Raw genomic sequence first — 21,327 nt, 5'->3', positions numbered from 1 at the left:
CCCGGGATTGTAGCCAGGCCGGCCGGGCGCAGGCTCCGTTCTCTTCTTCACTTCAGCCAGCTCGCCCCGGATACTCTTCAGTTGTCTCATTTCCTCAAACCATTGAGGCTCTTCGACAACGCTTACGGAAGCCTCCATGCTCTGGGCCTTCCCCACGGGAGCCGCCATCCCCTGCTCTCGCTCTCGTACCCGGGCCTGACTCCCTACTTCGGAGAAGGCTATACATGGGTTCACTCGGACCTGTTCCCACAATGTCTGCTTGGTTAGCTGGTCCCGGAGTCCAGTCAATAGCAAGTCGCGCAGGGTAAAGTCGATGGGTCCTACCCCTACTCCGTCCTTCCTCTCTATGGCTGTGTATAGCTCCTGGAGGGCGTTCATATACTGGATGATGGTCTCCCCCTCCCCCTGCATCCAACTGAACAGCCGGGTTCTCAACTCCCCAACGTCTGTTGGATCCCCGTGGGTCTCTTCTACGATCTGCAAGACCCTGGCGAAGGTGTTGCGGCGTCCCGGGGGTCTCAACATCACTGACTTCCGGGCTTCCCCATCTAACGTCATAAGGGCCACCCTAGCATCTAAGTCGGGGGTCATGGGGTGCATGCGAAAAAGGCCCCGCATACGCTTTGTCCAGCTCCACAACAGTGTATCTGAGCCAGAGAACCGGGGCAAGTTACCTAGCATAGCCCCCAGGGAGATGCTGGAGCGGGGGCCCCCATTATCAGCAGCACCCGCGGCCCCACTCTGATCGGGCACACCACCGTCTGCGCTTGGAGACTGCATCCTGCCGACTACACCAAATGTGGTACTAGCAGTTACGCAGGATGCAGTGACGAGTCGCGAGTCGGTTTGGTGCTTTTATAATAACGTTTATAGGCCTAAAGGGGACTTTCCTCAGTCTCAGCCTGTTCAACCAAAGGGGGTAACAAGGGTTGCCCTCGCAGGGGCTCAATACAGTTCACACAAACAGAGGAGAACACGACTACGTCCAGCGAGAGCCGGTCACTATAGGGCCGCGGTATGGCTGACTACAGGTCCTTAACTATATTAGTCAACTTAGCCGTCCTGACGTCCCTCGGCGTTCTGGACGGTGGTTCTTCGGCGGAGCAGCTGCTGGGCCCAGCTGCCGAAGAGTTGGCGCAGTCTTCGAGTCTTCCGCTGCTCCTGTGGCGCTGGGGCACCTCCGGCCCCGGAGGAGTCCTTGGATGAGTAGGCCGCAGCCCCTGGACGGGGGCAAGCGGCAGCGATGTGGGGTGGCGGGTGACGGGCCACCTATGCAGCTAGCCGCTGCGATGGGGACTCCGCAGTGAGCAGAGGTTCGGCCCTTGCCACGGACCGGAGCGAGACAGTGGTGGCCGCCGACGGCACTGGACTTGCCGCAGCCACTGGTGAGAGCAGCGCGGCTGCGGGTGGAGGGGAACAGGCCGGAGCCGCGGGCCGGAGCGGGACAGCAATGGCCGCGGGCGACCGCGGGTAGGCCGCAGCCGTGGGCTGTGGTGAGGCAGCAGTGGCCGGGAGCTGAGCTGGGGCGGCAGTGGCCACGGGCTGGAGCTGGGCAGCAAGTCTCGGGCGGTCGTCTCGGCGCCATCCCTCTGAAGTCCTCAGTGAGCGTCTTCCCTGGCACTGGTAAGTTGCTCTAGCTCTCAGTCGCTTCCATGGTCTCCTGCTGCCTCTGTCCCGATCTGCTGACTCATCGTGACTGGCGCTCCCCCTCCCCTAGCCCATCTGTCTATCTCAACGGTCCGTCCCCGATCTCTGTCCCCCGGGAATAGTTTCCCCCGGAACTTAGATGACGGCTCCCTTGGTTCCGGCCCGGACACTCGACGGGACCGTTCCTCCCACACTCATTTCAGGGGGTGTCAGCCAGGTCTCAGTGAGAGCCAGGAAGGAAAGGTTGCGAGAGGTAAAGAGGTCATGAACCATGTGGAGCTTGTTGCAGACGGAGCAGGCATTCCAAAGTGCTCCAAAGAGAGGGTGCTGAAGGGTGGGGGGCAGTGGCACAGGTTTTAAGTGTGAGGGATTGTGGTAGTTTATTTTAGTGTGAGAAAGATGGGGGAGAGGATTAGTGGGATGTCGGAGGCGGGGGGGAGCCAGGATTGAGGGATATGTCACCAGCAGTGAAGAGAAGGGGAAAGCAGGTGGGTGAAGGAGAGTGATTGTCTTGTATTGTATTTTAGTAGGAGAGGTCTGAGGTTAAGGAATATGTCTGCAGATGAAGCGAGGTAGGGGGGTAAGAGAGAGGGGGAGATAGTTATTTGGTTCGAGGGTGCAGAGGTTTGGGGATAGCGAAGGAGAGTGAAGATTAGTGGAGCAAAAACGGTGATGGCAAATGTGAACATGGTTAAAGAGCAGGGTAAGAAAAGACAGGCAATTAAAATTAGAAAGCCGTGGTTATTCTTACTTTCTGACCAATTTCTAGACTATTTCTGATATATTTCTGATGTAACACTTTAAATATGTCACACTTCAAAAGATGTCGCATCTGACCAAGGTCATATCAGTGCGGGGAAGACGGGAAACCTTCATATAGACGGCCGGTGGGGATGGAGTCAGTGACGGACTCTGGCCAAATCTGTTTCTAGAGCCGTAGTAGAAGATGAAGATGTCGTCCTCTTCATGAAGTAGTTATTTCTCCTGTCACGTGTAATGAATATCTCCTGCAGTATTGCTAATGCCGATTCCAGTGTCGGTAAATGAGACGAGAATTAGCGTTATGGAAGATGAGTCTATGAGGAACGTATTCAGCTGCCGACTCCGAGGGAGAAATTGCTTGTTGTCTGTGGCCTAAATATATAGGTTTTATTAGTAGATGTCAGGGAAGAACGCGGTATGTTGTAAAATAACAAAAAATACCATTGCTGCTTGGATTCCCTCCAGTCTCTGTATTTCCTGATCAATCCAAACTAACTTGTGATTCCTACAGCCAATAAGTTGCTGAAGCAGTGAGTAACCTAGTCAGTGATTGGGGGCATGGAGGAGATGTTACTCAGCAATTCAAATTATGTTCCAGTCCATACAAGACTAGAGAATACAACATCTACATATGTTTCATTTAATATTTCCAATAATTGTTTTATTACACAGGATTTTTATGATGTTACATCGGCTCATCTCATTCAGGTCTCTACAATATCGGATCCTCTCAGTGAAGATCTTCTACATTAGAGAATTTTCCTGATTTACCCATCAAGGATGGATATGGACAGAGACAAGATGGTGGAGAGGATATTACACCTCACCCTAGAGATCCTCTTCCGGCTTACTGGAGAGGTGAGAGATTCTGATGACGTCACATTACATCATTCTTATCTATGGGAATAACAGATGGACAGAACTGGAGAGGTGAGGACTCTGGAAATGTCTGTAGTGAGATTTATTAATGTGTCTCCATAACCAGGATTACACAGTGGTGAAGAAGACCTCTAGTGAACGCTGTCAGGACCCTGTGTCTGAGGGATGGGGAAGACCGTTGAGCCCAATCACAGGGCCTCCACCTCACCCCCTGATACATGAGGACATCAATGACCAGAAGATCCTAGAACTCGCCTACAAGATGATTGAGCTGCTGACTGGAGAGGTGACACTGCTGGGAATGCTGGGACATTATACAGTAACGCTATGAAGGGATCGGGGGGATGACGGTATTATTGTATGTGTCAGGTTCCTATAAGATGTCAGGATGTCGCTGTCTATTTCTCCTTGGAAGAGTGGGAGTATTTAGAAGGTCACAAAGATCTGTACAAGGACATCATGATGGAGGTTCCCCAGCCCCTCACATCACCAGGTAATAGACAGGACTAAATACACACGGCCTATAATTATCTGTATGTAAAGAATGAATTCAGTCCCTGTATTTGTTTCCTCCAGTTCTATCCAGAAAGAAGACAACACTAGAGAGATGTCCCCGTCCTCTTCTTCCACAGGACTGTAAACAAGAAGATCCCAATGTTCCTCAGGATCATCAGGTAGATGGAGAGAAGGTGTCATGAGATCTCCCCTATGATGTGTAGACGGCTGTGAAGGTCTTGTGCTCAGTCTTGTTTCATCCACCAGTATTATCTGTTTTATACTTGTGTAATGAGAACGGTGGAGATGGCAGGATTAGAGCTGATCATAGATGTGACTTCTCCATCTGTTCGTGACTTTTATAATATTTGTTTCAGGGTGAAGATCTGACCCATATTAATACTACAGAGACATATGTGAGGGGTGATGAGCAGTGTAAAGAGGAGATTCCTACATATGGCTACCCAGGTGAGTAGCAACCACTAAATGCAGAGAAGTCACAGATTCTTCCTATGAAAAATGAGGATGAATGAACTAATGGAGATCAACATCCAACACTGCGGAGACACCATCACATGTTTCTCAATGCAGTGATTCTAGAGCAATGCCCCCATCCCTTATGGGAAATATGTAAAAACATGCAAAACACAAGCCGCGGAGACATCATCTCATTTTTCTCAACGCAAGCAATGACTAGCCAGGTCTTTCCCCGAGAAGGAACAACCACGGGAAGGGCAGTCTCCAATGAAGGAAACCACCTATGCCAAAACATGGTATCCATCCACAGACAGCTGTTTCGGGGTATTGCCCCTCATCAGTGTGGAGTAGGAAACTGGCTAGTAGGAGCAATGCCTAGTAGAAGACTGTGAAAAATGAGGATGAATGAACTCATGGAGATCAACATCCAACACTGCGGAGACACCATCACATGTTTCTCAACGCAGTGATTCTAGAGCAATGCCCCCATCCCTTATGGGAAATATGTAAAAACATGCAAAACACAAGCCGCGGAGACATCATCACATGTTTCTCAATGCAAGCAATGACTAGCCAGGTCTTCCTAGTCACCGGCTGTGGCTGCTTTATCGATCGCCTATTCCATTCATATCACAATCGTGTGATCACCATTTTGCCTCTAGACCACAACATTCTGCTCCATTTGGAAATATTGAAGTTACTTTGTGAAATTAAATCCTTTTCTATAGAACTTACAACCTTAAGTATCCACCTTCCCCCAGGGATTAGATGACGCTGACCGTTACATGCCCAGATCTGTAAATTACAAAGCCAAATGACGTCGAATGTGCTGAAAAGTTAGACAATCACTTGAAGAAAAATATTATGTTGGGCCTGTAAGAGAAAGTGGAGGGTAATGATGCTGTTGGATTCCTAGATCCTGATATCTTATTGGATGAATCTACCTTCTCTCCCTTCTGTGCTGCTGAATGTTCTCATATGGTCCCTACAAGACCAGGTCCAGTCTTTCTGGCCAAACTTCGCTTTTATGATCAACAACATTAAATGAGCAGTGAGGCCAAGTGTGAATTTCTGTACAATAGCAACAGAGTTTCCCTTTATTTCTTTTAAAGCCAACTAATTTCAAGGAGGATTATGATAAACTATATACAAAACATTACACCTGTGCCATGATATATCTCTAAGCTGTGCATGGCTGATGGCTGTAATATACATTTATTCCCGCCTGCAGGAGATGTGTTGGCATGGCTCGAGCCCTGGTTTCATGGATTCACTCCACGTCATAAATTCCATTATGTTTTCGATCCTAAGGAATTCAGATTACTGCACAATCTCTCCTGCAATGCGGAGCACTAATACTTTCTCTACTCTTATCTTTGACTATCTAATATTTCTTCTTGGAACTCATCTGGCAGAAAATGTATGATAATTTAGATGCCAAGAATCAACAAGCCCCCTACTGTAACTACTCCAGAGAGGTTTCACCACTAGTTTCTTATTTATTACTGATGAAGATTGTTGAGTTTGATCATTTCGGTAGATGTTTTTTGTCTATAGTCACAGCTTTTGACTACAGGAGTTGGTTCACAAAATATGCAGCCAGTTTTGTGTTCCTAATCAGGGCCCATTTTTCAAATCTGACGTGTGTCACTTCATGTGGTGATAATTTTAGAATTCTTCACAAAATAAAAGCTCATTTTTATCACTTTCACAAAAGGTAATAGCAAACAGATGGACCTCACAAATTATTTTACAGCTTCTCTTGTATCCCACAATACCCTATATATGGTTGTACATTACTGCCTGGGCACATTTCAGGGTTGATAAGGGAAGGAACACCATTTAGCTATCTGAATCCAGATCTTACTGGAATAGTTGGCAGACACAATGTATTAGGAGCAGTGTTTGTGGCCACCTGGCAGCTCAAAAGATGGCCACCATGAACAGGCTTGGCGCTATCTACTCCATTTTCCTGTTCCCAGGGATTATCTTGCTCATCACCCTTTAACACTTCTACATGGATTTGGTCTTGCATAGATACCCCCCTAGCTTGGGGAACAGTTATGCCTGCTGTTAGATGGTGTGAAATGGAAAGAACAATAGCCATGTAGCAGGGTCAGATCCACTAAGGTAGAGAAAATTGTAAATCAGACGTAAGAGTAGTCAGCTAATAGGCCGGGATCACAACAGGAAACAAATATACAAGCCATGAGCTAAGCACAGATGACTGAACAAGAGAACAAGGCTGTATCTGGCAGCTTCTGGCAATATGCTTTGAGCTTTCATAGAATATGGTGCTATCCAATTGGCTGAATCAGGGAGCAGATTACTTCAGCTGGACACCTCATACATCCATCCTAGATGGTACTACTTGTCCCAGGCACCCTAATCTTAGTGGCTGAATTGAGCCTATGTCGTCCAGAGCTTTTGGTAACATTGTCTACTCCATTACCAGCCCCGCCTGCCATATGAATAAGGACATGCCTGATGACATCATAGGAGCAGATCCCAGAAGAGATGGGACTCACCATCTGCTATAGCCCTAATATGACAAAATTTCAGAACATCAGAGCTGTAGGAATCCCCATAAAATGACTCCATTTTGGAAATTATAACCCTCAGAGAACTAATCTATTGGAGTAGTGACAATTTTTGATTTCACAGGCATTTTCCAGAAATTAGCACACAGTGGGTGTGGGAGAAAAATAATTGCAAATATGCCATTTTATTACCCAACACATAGTGCCCTGATTGTGCTGTAGGAGACACACACTGTAAATTAAGTGGGTTCTTCTCACTATAGTAATGCTAAATACTTGTGGTTTAGTTATACTGAAAGGATCAGAAGTGAGGGGGGAATTTGACTCTGGGGGAATGGTTATGGCTGGATTGGTTAATGGAAGCCATATTACTTTTTAAGAGCCTTTGAGCCACTAATAATGTGGAAACTTCCTGTTTTTTCTGTCAGGAACACCGCACTGTACTTGCTCACTGAGCCAGTGCGCGTGTCCTGAGTGTCAGGATCCTGTCAGCGCCGGCGTGCAGCCTCCGCTGAGCAGGGACTCACCCGCACTGTAGCGGTACCGGGGTCAGGTACAGCCAGAAAGTACCGATGCACAGGACCTGTGGATGCTGAAGTTTAGCAAGCAGACACGGGACCTACGGTCATGTGACTGCAAGGGGGCGGGGCTTAGTGTCCTGCTTAGTGAGATGGAAAGACACTATACAGAATTACTCAGAGTCAGGCAAAATGGGGTTCATACACAGAGATAGCCGTAACGTACCAAGGATGAGACAGAACAGATAGTCAGGGCCAAGCAGAAGTCAAAAACCAAACAGACATAGAAGGTACCAAGCAGAATCCAAAGCAATATCCAGAGCACAGACCGAGTCACACACAGAGTATCAAGCAACCAGAACACAGCACAAACACACTCAGGGGTCACCACACAATGCCAAGGGGCGAAAGTATAACTGACAATGATGAGAGCTTCCTGAGGCTATAAGAAGCCTCTCCCAGAACCAGGGAGAGGCCACAATCATAGCTCCAGGTGTGCAGGTAAGCCTGCACCGGGATCACAACCTTTAACCCCAGAAATGCCAGTCATCAGCACTGGTTCCAGACATTAACGCCACGTGTGCGAGTCAAACCCGCACGGAGATCATGACATTTTCCACTGACAGATGATGGACCTGAGTGGGGACTTGTTTTTTATAAGATGAGTAGAAGTTTTTATTGGTATTAGGTTCGTCAACATAACGTTTCTTTGTGGCTTTTTATTCCATATTTGGGAGGCAGAATGAATAAATAGTTGAACACCACGCTACACTGGTTCATCCTATGAGATTTTCTATTGCACTGTGAGCTGTCATTGTCTTGGTCAAGAATTCAATATTTTTACATAACTTGCCATTTTTACAGACAGTTTAAGTAGAAATGGTAAATGATACTAATTTATATTTTGGCAGATGACTGTACCGGAAGATCAGAGGAACAGCTGACATGTTCAATTTTTAAATCGGATGATTTTGAGATCCCACTGGATACAATTGAAGTAAATGCCTTTACTCCAGATATACCATCATCCCTTCACAGCAAATATCTCTCATCTGATACTTTGAAACAGGTCCTTTCTTCTGATTCATTGGCGACAACTAAGGAAATTCAGAGTCAAAAAACAAGCATTAAAAACGGAAACACTACTAAATCCAAGAAGCTATTATCATGTTCAGAATATGGAAACAGTTTTCCCATCGAAAAGTCTTTTCTTAAACATCCAAAAATTCACACAGTGGAGAAAAGATTTTCTTGTTATAAGTGTGGAAAATGTTTTACATACAAATCACATCTTGTTAGACACCAAAGAACCCACACAGGGGAGAAACCTTTTTCATGTTCGGAATGTGGGAATTGTTTTACACAGAAATGCATTCTTGTTACACACCAAAAAAGCCACACAGGGGAGAAACCCTTTTCCTGTTCAGAATGTGGGAATTGTTTTACACAGAAATCAGATTTGGTTAAGCACCAGAGAACACACACAGGGGAGAAGCCTTTTACCTGTTCAGAATGTGGGAAATGTTTTCAACAGAAACGCATTCTTGCTATACACCAAAGAAGCCACACAGGGGAGAAACCGTTTTCCTGTTCAGAATGTGGGAAATGTTTTAATCAGAAATCAGCTTTGATTAGGCACCAGCGAACCCACTCAGGGGAGAAGCCTTTTTCCTGTTCAGAATGTGAGAAATGTTTTAATAGGAAATATAATCTTGTTACACACCAAAGAACCCACACAAGGGAGAAGTGTTTTTCATGTTCATAATGTAGGAAATGTTTTCACCAAAAATTGTATTTCTTAAAGGGGTTCTCCATTACTAGGACAACACTTTGTCATTCCTTATGTTTGTCATATTTCAAATAAAGACACGCATATTCATTTTCCATGGTGCAGCTGTTCAAGTGGTCTTGGCACTCGTGTTCCCTGGGCTTATGTGAGGTTGTTACATAACACGAGCCCAGCGCCGAATCAGCACTGGCTTTATTGTTCCTGCCTTCGGATGTATTGAACATCAAAAGGAAGCCAAGACTGCGACTGCTCTCTGACTTACTCTTATAGTGTGATATGTCCAAAAGTGAAGACAGTAAACCAAGTTTAAGAACGCACTTGCTTTCGAAATGCATTTGGTATTCTATTAGTCTTTTCCCTATGCTCCCTATGATCTTTAAATACATTTTTCCTACATGTTTCAACAAAGAAAGAATATATATTTTAACTTTGAAAAAATAATGAATTCATAATTTTAAACATGTCTTGGAATTGTAGAGTAGAAGCTGGATACATTTTTTACATGCCAGTGAGAAGGGGTTTTGCAAGTAGAGGGTATCCCCTTTAACCATTAAACATCACACAGAGAAACCATTGTCATACCTACAGCAGAGTGTGAAAAATAATTTACTAGAAAATCGTATTTTGTTGACCGTTAAAAATAACTCGGACGGGGAGACTCTACATATGTTATTGACAAACTGTACAAAAACATAAGATAGTCGTATAATTAAATGAGCAAGGGTAATTACTAGGGATGAGCAAAGGTGCTCCATGATACTCTGATATCACTTGAGTATCTGGGTGCTTGGAAATACTCGGAGAGCATTAGCCGTTGTTCAGATTTGAAGTTCAAATCCCCACTCTACATGTTTGGTTTCTGTTACACAGCCAATATTTATGCAGGGGATTGCCTGCCAGTCACTGTACTGCCGTAGCCATCTCAGTAGTGGCATTACTGTGATTGGTGGGCCGTATTATATAATCAAGGGTTATAAAAGAACAGGCGCCTCCACGCGCCTCATACTGATGCCAGTGCACAGCTCAGGGACAGTCCTTATTGGAGGAAGAGAGTGGTTATACAGGCCTATGTGTGCACAGTATAGTGAATCAGAGTCCTGTAGTGTTGATACTGGTGCTGATAATGAACCATCATATTAACAGTCCTTGTAAGGGCTAATCTTGTGCTTTGCTGTTTTGTATCAGATATATTCTGCTTATAGCCTAGGGAGGGACAGTTGTATGAGCAGAGGGATTGGCTGATTGCAGTCTCTAGGCAGGGCTTAGAGCTTTGCAGTCCATTGAAAAATATATAGCTGCGGCATTTGACCACATTCTTTTTTTGGGGGGTGAAAAAATAGACTATAGTGTTATCCATAGAGTATTATGTGCTTTGTGGTGAATTTTAGTGGGGTATAACACTTCAAATAAGCGTTGAGAAATTTTTCTGGATTGAATTTGTCATCCATACACTTTTACGTGCTTTGCGTTACATTATGGTGACATTAAACTGAAAAACAAAAGGCTTTGACTGCTCCAGGTGACCAATTATTTATTTTTTTTAAGTCAAAACTAAACTTTATTTCCAGAGACCTAGCAATTTGAAAATTCGTAATGGGTGAGGTAAGAAACAGGGAAGTGGAGGTGCCAATGATGGTGCATGTAGATGCCAAGGACGTGGGACAGATGTGACTACGCACTAGACCACTGATGGCACAGTGGTAGCTGTATATCCAATACACAAGAGACAGGAAAATGAGCTTCAAAAAACAAGGATATTTATTAAAGGTAGCTAACAGAAAGGAAAAGGTGCCTGAGCAGGATCGGACGGAGACAAAAAGCAGCCCTGCCACACTAATTCCACCAGCCCACATACTATAACATGTCCCACCCCCAAACAGTGGATTTTTATTTACTTACTCCAGTGGTTTGTTTTTTTCACACTGGAGTGGCGCTTCAAGTGTAAACCCCCTATCCCCAGTGATATTCTCCCCCCTACAGCGTCTTTTCAGCACCGCTCCGGCCCCACGGTGCCATTTTGGAGGCACAGCTGGAAGTCAGAAGTTACATCACAAGCTCTCAATACAAGGTTATGAGAGCCAGAACGAGGCCAGGACAAGGTTCTCATAGACTTGTATTGACAGGTGATCTCCGCGCCGCTCCATGAACACTAGAGCTGCGAGTAGGTCACTATTCACAGGAGATGAAGTGAAGCAATGCTGGAGACCAATGAAGGCAGCGGAAGGTGAGTATGAGACGGGGCAGCGAACTTACATTTAAAGCATCACTCCAGCCGGGCAATAAAAAAAATGCTGGAGTGGTGCTTTAAAGGAGCCACATGTGAATGGCGCTGTAATGCGCAGGATCGACCACAGCTCTATTTACATGATGCTCTTCAGAGCTCCGGTTCTTGGGATTATGGGGATCCCAGAGATTGGTAAGTTATCCCATATCCCGAGGAGAGGGGATTATTTGGAGTAACCCATTTAAACAGGTTTTCCAAGATTTATTTTTGTTTGGCCATAGAAATATAAAAATTAACGAATAATGACAATCCAGAAGTGCAGTGCAGCCTCTCCGACAACAAGACAGGAGAAGTGTATATATACAGAATAAGGCCCTGTTCACACAATCAGTATTTTACCTCAGTATTTGTAAACCACAACCACAGCCTGCACAGTAGCAGCTATCGGTGTATATTAAGGTGATCCAATAGCTGCTACTACACAGGCACTGGCGGTGCCATCTTGGAGGAGGATATTTTATTTTCTCTACAACGATGGAGCAGCCGGCGCCATTTTTTCAAACAGGTTATTTTTTTAATGAATTTCAGGATAACCTTAAACAAATTATATACTCATTACATATGCAATCATGCTGCAGCGCAGGGGCCACCGCCAGCATCTGCCTGCAGAAGGGGATTTTTTTTCCACCAAGAGATATATAGATATATATTCAGTATGTAAAATAGGGGGCGGGATCAGTGAGGGATCAGTGACCTGTCAGAAGCCATACAGGTGAATACCTTAGCACCATGAAGACCCCCCCACAGGGCACCCTGGAGCACGAGCATATCATTAACTCAAAACTGAATATCCAGATTACACAACAAACACAAGACGGATTTCATCACCGGGTATCACTGTAATCAGTATAACGGCGCTGACCTGACACTGTGTGTAGTTACTGTGCATAATCCTGATGACAGGTTCCCTTCACTTATGCCATTTACGTCACAGGGGACATGCTAGGGATGACTACTATGCACCAAACAGTATAATCCGGGGCCGACGACTATCCACCACATGTGATATGCTGGGGCCGATGACTATCCACCACAAGGGGCTTCCTGTAGCGCTTCTTCACCAGTGCAATGCATGTCACGCAGAGGACATCAATGTGTGTTCTCCGTGTGCACGTGCCTGTGACACTTTGTGGATCGTGCAACTGGTAAAAATGTCACGTCAGCGTGCTTTGCCCACGGACACCCGGCCCGCAAAAGCATGCTGACGTGCATAGGCCCATTAACTTGAGTGGGTCTACGTGTGTCAGAGTCTCCGCGACATGTGAAAACTTTCATCACACGTACCGGACACACTGACGTGTGAAAGAGGCCTAATGACATACAAACAAAAAATTAGTTACTTACCGCAAGGTGATGAGCAGCCTTTCCTCAGCAGTGATGGCCTTCCTCATGACCGTATCGGACAAGGTCAGATGGGGTGACAATATTTCCAGCAGTCTGCCAAATGCCAGGATCGTTAGATGGCAGAACGATACGAATTTGTCTGGAAATCTGTAAGAAAATTTGACATGAAAAACATGGTTAGTTAATATATGATTATATTTTTTCGGACACCTTTTAATTAGGATATTATCTTTAGATATTTGGTTACTTACCTCCTCAAATCTGTGTAGAGCACATAGCCGTGCCCCTTCTCCGTGCGCTCGGCTACGAGTGGGTGCACACACATTTTCCTTGCTCGCCTTCTTCTGTGTCAATATTTTTTGACATCTACTTTAGCTTACCTGCTCTCTGTGATGATTGAGGATTTGCAGCAGAAACCCCAGTATCATTATTCTGTATGGCCTGCGGAGCCGTAGCTGCGCGCTCTAGTCTTGGGTCCGCTATGTGCTCTGCTGGGCGCTCTGCTCTTCGAGCAACCGTCCACTCATGATTGGTTTGTTTTTGCAAAATGGAGAATGGAAGAAGAAGGGGTTGGACAAGGAAATTACCTCACATTTTATTTCCTTAGTCAAGTTTGCCAAAGTTCAGATATCTTTATTGCTGTCAAAAACGCAGATAAATCCACAGTCAAAACCGCAATGAAAAACCACATCAAAAACGCACCTGCGGCGAGACAATACACGCTGTGAAATTGTAAATACTGCATATTAAACTTGAGGAGCACACTATCAATTATAATCCCCTCATTTGCAGTATGGCGTAAGAGGAAGACTGATGCCCAGCAAGGGGGACGGAGTTTAACTACAACAGAGCATAAATGATTGCAAGGTTTACAAATTAAATAGCAGATGGGCGCTGAGTTCTTGTGGTAACTGAACCTACTAAAGGATACAGCGAGTACCTGAAAGTGGGAAAGCTTTTATCTTTTGGAGCTCATTAATACTGTCATGATCCATGCTGGTGTCGTTTGTTCAAGTTTGCCCCCGGTGGTGGTGAGCGTCATTGCACTCTGTTTCTTTAGTTAAGTGCACATGTTTATAATGCAGGTGTGATTGCTGGCTCTGCTATAAAAGAGTCACAGGTGTTGCAATCAACGTTGGTGATAGTGTTCATTTCAACCATCCTTGGTGGAGGAAGGACCTAGAGAGAGGTCCTGGCAGCTCAGTCAGAGCCCTGTTGTGGAAGGAGTCAGGGGATTTCCTTGCAGCTCTGACAGAGCTTGGTGGCAGCGATTCAGGAGGAGAGCTGCATTCTGGTGGTGAACTCTGTTGCCAAGAGCAAGTGCAACAGAGTAAAGCTAAGTTGTGTTTCCCTGTTTGTGTTTTTCCTTAGTGTGTATTAGTACAGCGGTGGGGCCAGTGCCTGCGCCACCCAGCTCCCTAGCAAGGGATAGGTGTAGGGTGTGCTAGGGTTATTAGGTATCCTGTTTGGCGCCCGGTGCGGTACCGGCGTAGGGAACATTAGGAGCGTTAGGGACACTGACTCAGGGGAGTGCAGGAGGTCTCCACATCCCCTTTCCCTATCGCAGGGCCCACCGTTGTAACTGTTTCCCTACCCCTTGTCTTGTTGTTTTAGTTACCGGCCTGCGAGCCGTGTCACACAGGACACTATCACGTGCCGCGTCTTGTTATCTTAGTTACCGGCCTGCTGGTCGCGTCACACAGGACGGGTCCACGTGACAAATACATGGACTGCAATAGCAATTGGAAGGTACGCAGGGGTTGAACACCATCTGGTGGCGAAAGGGGTCTATGATACCCAGAATCTGTGTACACGTAAGGTTCGAACATGTTATGAGACGCTGACAGCTGAGTGTACTGAGATAAGATTTTCCAGCCTCAACTAAAGGAGCTATATCACACTCCCCACAAAATATAAAAGAAAGAAATATGGTCAAAATAGGACGTACGTCCAGAGCGTCTGGCAATAGTGAGACACCATCAAATAAAGAGATGGAGAAGTTTATCACAAAACAAAAGGGATTACAGCTAGATGCACCCCGCTCTAGTGAAAGCCCAGAATTGGAAGAAGGAGAAGCAGAGTCCCCGGATTTAGAGGACAAGGATGGACCCATATCCAGAGGCTTTATTAAAAACATACTGTCTTCGGCTCTGGCCCCTTTAACAAAAGATCTTTCAGACATTAAAAAAGACATTCAACATATTGGTTACAGAGTAGAGGAACTAGAGGGAGCACAAGCTGCTCTAACCACATACACAAGTGACTTATCTTCAGGACTCCAACTTCATGAGGATCATATTAACACTCTACATACAGCAATAGAGGACATAGAAAATAGAAACAGGAGAAATAATCTGAGAGTCCGGGGCATACCGGAGGAAACTAGACAGGAAGATGTAACAGCGACTCTGACAGAATTATTATCGCTCCTGCTGGATCCAAGTGAAAGACCAATGCTGATACTTGAGAGAGCACATAGAGCTCTAAAGCCTAAACCCAAGACAACATCCACCGAGAGATATAATCTGCAGGATTTTGGACTTTCAGATGAAGGAAAAAATTCTTAAAAAAGCAAGATCAATGGAAACATTGAAATACGGAAGTGCAACAGTTTGTATATTTCAGGATCTCACCAATTCAACCTTAACTAAAAGACGCATACTGAAGCCTTTTACGGATATACTTAAAAAAAAGCATTTTTTGTTCCGGTGGCTCTTCCCCTTTGGTCTACTGATTACAGCGGATGGCAGGAGATTTACAATTAGAACAACAACAGACATTGTAAAGGTCTGTTAAGAACTCGAGATAACACTTGATCCAATGCCAGACCTCAGATTGCTACATACAGATCTCCAGCTTCCGAACTTGCCGATACAGGATCAATGGTGGGAGGCGGGCATTCCGAGGAGACAAAGATCCAAGAAAAGGCAAACGGGGGTTCAGTGTTCCATTATTACTTGAACTACGCTCATTAACCTGGATATAATTGTCAGGACTATGGTCAGGGGCCGGGTAACAGCCCAGCAACCCGGGTGACAAGCACACAGATGACAGGTTATAAGACAGCTTCTTACCTACAGCGGTGAGATGCAGGAGCCCAACGTCAATGTAGGAAAACCAGCTCCAGGACCTGCGGGGAGGGCGGAGCGGTAGAGAAGCGGTCGGTGCCCGCAGGACCTGTGGTCACGTGACCGCGCGTCAGAGGGAGGGACGGGGCTACCGCCAGGCTCTAACAGCGCTGATGGAAACAGTGGTAATGAAGCGTCACAGAGAAGTAACTATAGTCAGGCAAACAATAATGTCATACAAGGGGCGGGCAGCGAGGTACCATAGGGATGCTCAGAAGGGAGGTCAAACGTAGCCAGGGGTCATACATAGAACGGGCAGCGCGGTACAGGAGGGATGTTCAGGAGGGAGGTCAAACGTAGCCAGGGGTCATACACAGAACGGGCAGAGAAAGTACAGAATCAGCAAACCAGGGACGTAAACCGTAACAGGACAGGATCAAACACCAGGCAGACGAACAACAATTGGCATGAAGCACGGACAGGACAGGGTCAGGCACACTCAGCAATGAGTATAAACGACAGGGGACGGCTCTCCCCTGATGCTATAAGAACCTACCCCAGATCCACAGAGAGGCTTTCATTATTAACTCCTGCACCACCTACCCTGAACTCTCAATAAACCTTGACAGTACCCCCCCTTCAACGGGGGGCCTCTTGACCCCCAGGTCTCTCCGGATATCGAGCATGGTACGCCCTAACCAGGCGATCCGTGTGCACCAATCTGGCTGGTACCCACGACCGATCCTCCGGACCGTACCCCTTCCAATGTACAAGATATTGCAAGGAACCGCGAACCCATCGGGACTGTGCAATGTTTTGAACTTCAAACTCCATATAACCGTCCACCGACACCGGAGTTGGGAGAGAACCAGGTTCCTCTACCACCGAGCCTACTGGTTTGAGTAAGGACCTATGGAAAACATTGTGAAGTTTTAAAGATGAAGGGAGGAGTAAGCGATATGCCACTGGGTTAATCACCTAATCACATAAGGGCCAATGAATTTAGGCCCCAGCTTGGCGGAGGGTAACTTTAAGCTTATGTTTCACGTAGAAAGCAATACCTTATCCCCACACTGTAGTGTCTGACCTGGGTCCCTCTTATTATCTGCGAAATGTTTATATTTCTCTTGTGTTTTAGAAATGTTCGCACGAACCTTAGACCATAGATCATTTATCCTGCTGACAGAGTCCTCAGCCCCTGGACAGTTCGAATCTAGGCGTGAGAATTCACCAAAATGAGGGTTCAATCCGTAATTAATAAAAAACGGTGACCTACCAGTGGATTGGTTTATTCGATTGTTGAAGGCGAACTCTGCCAATGGCAAGGCATCGCACCAGTCATCCTGCAACGTGGAAGTCAAGCACCGGAGGATCTGTTCCAGCGACTGATTGGTGCGTTCCGTTTGTCCATTGCTCTCTGGGTGGTAAACTGAGGAGAAAGAGAGAGATATCCCCAACTTCCTGCAAAAAGCCTGCCAAAACTTAGCTACAAATTGTGTCCCCCTATCGGACACAATGTTAGTAGGCACACCATGAAGGCGAACAATTTGGGAAAGGAAATGTCTCGAAAGAACCTCTGCTGACGGTAACTTAGCCATGGGTTCAAAATGTGCCAACTTGGAGAATCTATCCACAGTTACCCAAACCACCGTATTACCCCGGGATGGAGGGAGATTGGTGATGAAGTCCAAGGTCTTCTCGGAATTGGTAATGGTACCAATTCCCCGGCCGGCCGGCAATGAGAGCTCTTTGAACGGGCACAAACCCCACATGCTGTGACATGTTTCTTAATCTCTGCTGACATTAATGGCCAACAAAAACTCTTTTTATTGCCTCACATGTGGCAGTAATACCTGGATAAGCGCCCAATTTAGAGTCATGGAATTCTCGCAGGAGATCAGAAGGCAAGTGTTGTGGGACAAACAATTTGTGAGCAGGTTTAGACCTTGGGGCTAAAGATTGAGCCCCCACAATCTCCCGCTCCAATTCCGATGACAGCTCCGCTATAACCACCCCGGGTTGAAGAATGGATGACGGCGGATTGTGGGCAGACAAAGGTTCAAAACTACGTGATAATGCATCTGCTTTCACGTTTTTAGACCCTGGACGAAACGTAATAGAGAATTGAAACCTGGAAAAAAAAAGTGACCAGCGGGCCTGCCTGGGAGTCCATCTTTTAGCTGTTTTGATATACTCTAGATTTTTGTGATCCGTGATGACAGTAATCGGATGCTCTGCCCCCTCCAAAAAATGTCTCCATTCTTCAAACGCCAGCTTGATTGCCAGAAGCTCTCTATTCCCCACATCGTAGTTTCTCTCTGCTGGAGAAAATTTTTTGGAAAAATAGGCACAAGGTCTAAGATTAGTCAGAGTAGCTGGCCCCTGAGACAACACAGCCCCCATCCCCACCTCAGAAGCATTGACCTCCACAACGAATGGCAAGGCTGGGTCTGGTTGCACCAGTATCGGAGCAGGCATAAAACAATTCTTTAAAACCAGAAAGAATTGTTTCGCCGGGAGAGACCAATTTTTGATATCAGCCCCTTTGTACGTGAGATCGGTGAGAGGCTTCACTATCTGTGAAAAGCCCTTGATGAATCTATGATAATAGTTTGCGAATCCCAAGAAGCGCTGGAGTCCTTTCAGGTCCTGCGGTTGGATACACTCCACAATGGCTTGCACCTTCTTGGGATCCATCCGAAACCCCTGTGGCGAGATTATGAGCCCTAAAAATGTTAGTTCTTGGACAAAAAATGTACATTTTTCAAGTTTGACAAATAACTGATTTTCCCTGAGTCTTTGAAGTATGGTTTTCACATGCAACAAATGAGAATCTTTGTCAGTCGAGTAAATCAGAATATCATCCAGGTAAATTACAACAAAGCGGCCTATGAGGTCCGCAAAAACCACATTGATAAAATTTTGAAAGACTGCTGGTGCATTAGTGAGGCAAAACGGCATCACTAAGTTTTCAAACAACCCCTCTGATGTGAGAAAAGCAGTCTTCCATTCGTCTCCTTCTCTGATTCTTATCAGATTATAAGCCCCCCTAAGATCCAATTTTGAAAACGATTTTGCCCCCCAGAGTTGGTTACACAAATCTGGAATCAGGGGTAAGGGGTACGTATTCCTGACGGTAATTTTGTTGAGTTCTCGGAAGTCGAGGCAGGGGCGCAGGCCACCATCTTTCTTTTTAACAAAGAAAAACCCTGCAGCTACTAGGGAAACTGAAGGTCGTATATGCCCTTTACGGAGACTTTAAGTTATGTATTCCTTCATAGCCAGACGCTCCGGGCCTGACAAGTTAAATAAACGGGCTTTGGGCAATTTGGCCCCAGGGATCAGATCAATTGTGCAATCAAATGGCCTATGTGGGGGTAATGCCTCGGCCTCGCTTTCAGAAAACACGTCCTTAAGGTACTCCGGAATACCCTCCAGACTAACAGAAGACTCGTAGACAGGTTTTGCGGGTGTAACACAGAAAACAGGTTTATAGGAACAATCAATACATTTAGGCCCCCACTTGACAATCTCCCTTTTCTCCCAATCAATAACTGGGTTGTGTCGTTGAATCCACGGCATGCCCAATACCAGCCCTGCGGGCAGGTTGTCCATAACAAAACATTTCATCTCCTCAACATGGGAGGAACCAACACGCAAAGAAAAACTGTTAGAAACATAACGAATCCCCGAACGGGTGAGGGGGGAAGAGTCGATGGCCACAATTTTCAGAGGGGTCTCCAACCTGACTGTCCCTATCTTGACCAGGGAGACGGTACTGGAGCTGACCAGATTAAATGATGAACCGCAGTCCACCAAAGCTGTAGAAACAAAATGATAATTGTCTACTACCAGTTCGACTTTAAGCAACAGTTTAGGGCATGAGGAAAAAAGTACCTGAAGGTCTGGGCAGCCTTCTTGATCACTACCCAGACCTAGTAGTTTCCCGTCGACTTGGAGGACGCTGGACACAATGGACAATCTCTCCTCTAATGTCCCGATTCCCCACAGTAGAAACAGAGTTGCTTCTCGCGGCGGCGTTTCCTCTCTTTCTCTTTGACCGAGGTGGCGCCAATTTCCATGGGCACTGGATTAGCCTCCACCTCTTTGCTACCAGAAAACAAGGACGTTTCGAAATGCATAACCCCTCTGGCTCTTAACCGGCGATCCATCCGCATGGCTTGGGTCATGGCATCCTCCAGAGTGTCAGGAGGTGGATGCAGGGACGGAGCATCCGGAAGGCGTTCTGACAAGACTCTACGGAATAGTCCCCGGAGAGCGGCATCATCCCAGAGACTTCTGCTGACCATCGTCGGAACTTGGAGAAGAACCACTCCGCTGAGTGCCGACCCTGACGTGCATTCATCACCATGTCCTCAGCCAAGCGAAGCCAGTCTGGTTCATCATAAATACGGCCCAAGGCCTCAAAAAACGCATCCACAGTCATACGTTCTGGGGCTGTGGGGGCTAGCGAAAACGCCCAGGCTTGTGGGGCACCCCGAAGTAGGGAAATAATCACCCCCACCCTCTGAAATTCTCCCCCAGAAGAGCGAGGTCTCAGGGAAAAGGACAGTTTGCATCCTTCCCTGAATGCCCTGTACTCCCTTTTGTCCCCAGAAAAGGAGTCCGGCAATTTGACCGGAGACTCCGGGGAAGTGACACTTCCCTGTTCTCGGGACCGAGAGCCCCCTGTACAGTATTTACCAGCTGTTGCTGGGTATGGGCCATAGAGCGCTGCTCAACATTTAATTTCTGAAACATCTGGGACAACTGTTTCACCTGGTCTGACAGTGCTTGCATGGGGTCCATGACACAAGCTATACATCCAACACTCACACACCTTTCCTTCAGGGGGAAGAAGATAGAACTGTAGCGGTCATTTATAATGTCAGGACTATGGTCAGGGGACGGGTAACAGCCCAGCAACCCGGGTGACAAGCACACAGATGACAGGTTATAAGACAGCTTCTTACCTACAGCGGTGAGAGGCAGGAGCCCAATGTGGATGTAGGAAAATCAGCTCCAGGACCTGCGGGGAGAGCGGAGCGGTAGAGAAGCGCTCGGTGCCCGCAGGACCTGCTGTCACGTTACCGCGCATCAGAGGAAGGGGCGGGGCTACCGCCGGGGTCTAACAGTGCTGATGGAAACAGTGGTAATGAAGCGTCACAGAGAAGTAACTATAGTCAAGCAAACAATAATGTCATACATGGAGCGGGCGGTGAGGTACCATAGGGATGCTCAGGAGGGAGGTCAAACGTAGCCAGGGGTCATACACAGAACGGGCAGTGTGGTACAGGAGGGATATTCAGGAGGGAGGTCAAACGTAGCCAAGGGTCATACACAGAATGGGCAGAGAAAGTACAGAATCAGCAAACCAGGGACGTAAACCGTAACAGGACAGGATCAAACACCAGGCAGACGAACAACAATTGGCATGAAACAAGGACAGGACAGGGTCAGGCACACTCAGCAATGAGTATAAACGACAGGGGACGGCTCTCCCCTGATGCTATAAGAACTCTCC

General features: G+C 46.5%; 1 pseudogene; it reads left to right on the top strand.

The window, feature by feature from the left end:
- The window catches only part of LOC141059292 (uncharacterized), a 156,076-nt pseudogene that overhangs the window by 76,456 nt on the left and 58,293 nt on the right, over positions 1-21,327 (top strand).

Source organism: Dendrobates tinctorius, unplaced genomic scaffold (assembly GCF_039654945.1).
Source record: "Dendrobates tinctorius isolate UK_male_01 unplaced genomic scaffold, ASM3965494v1 ptg000226l, whole genome shotgun sequence".
NCBI classification, from domain to species: domain Eukaryota; kingdom Metazoa; phylum Chordata; class Amphibia; order Anura; family Dendrobatidae; genus Dendrobates; species Dendrobates tinctorius.
The sequence above is the reverse complement of the archived record's forward strand: the minus strand, read 5'-3'. Positions and strand labels throughout refer to the sequence as shown.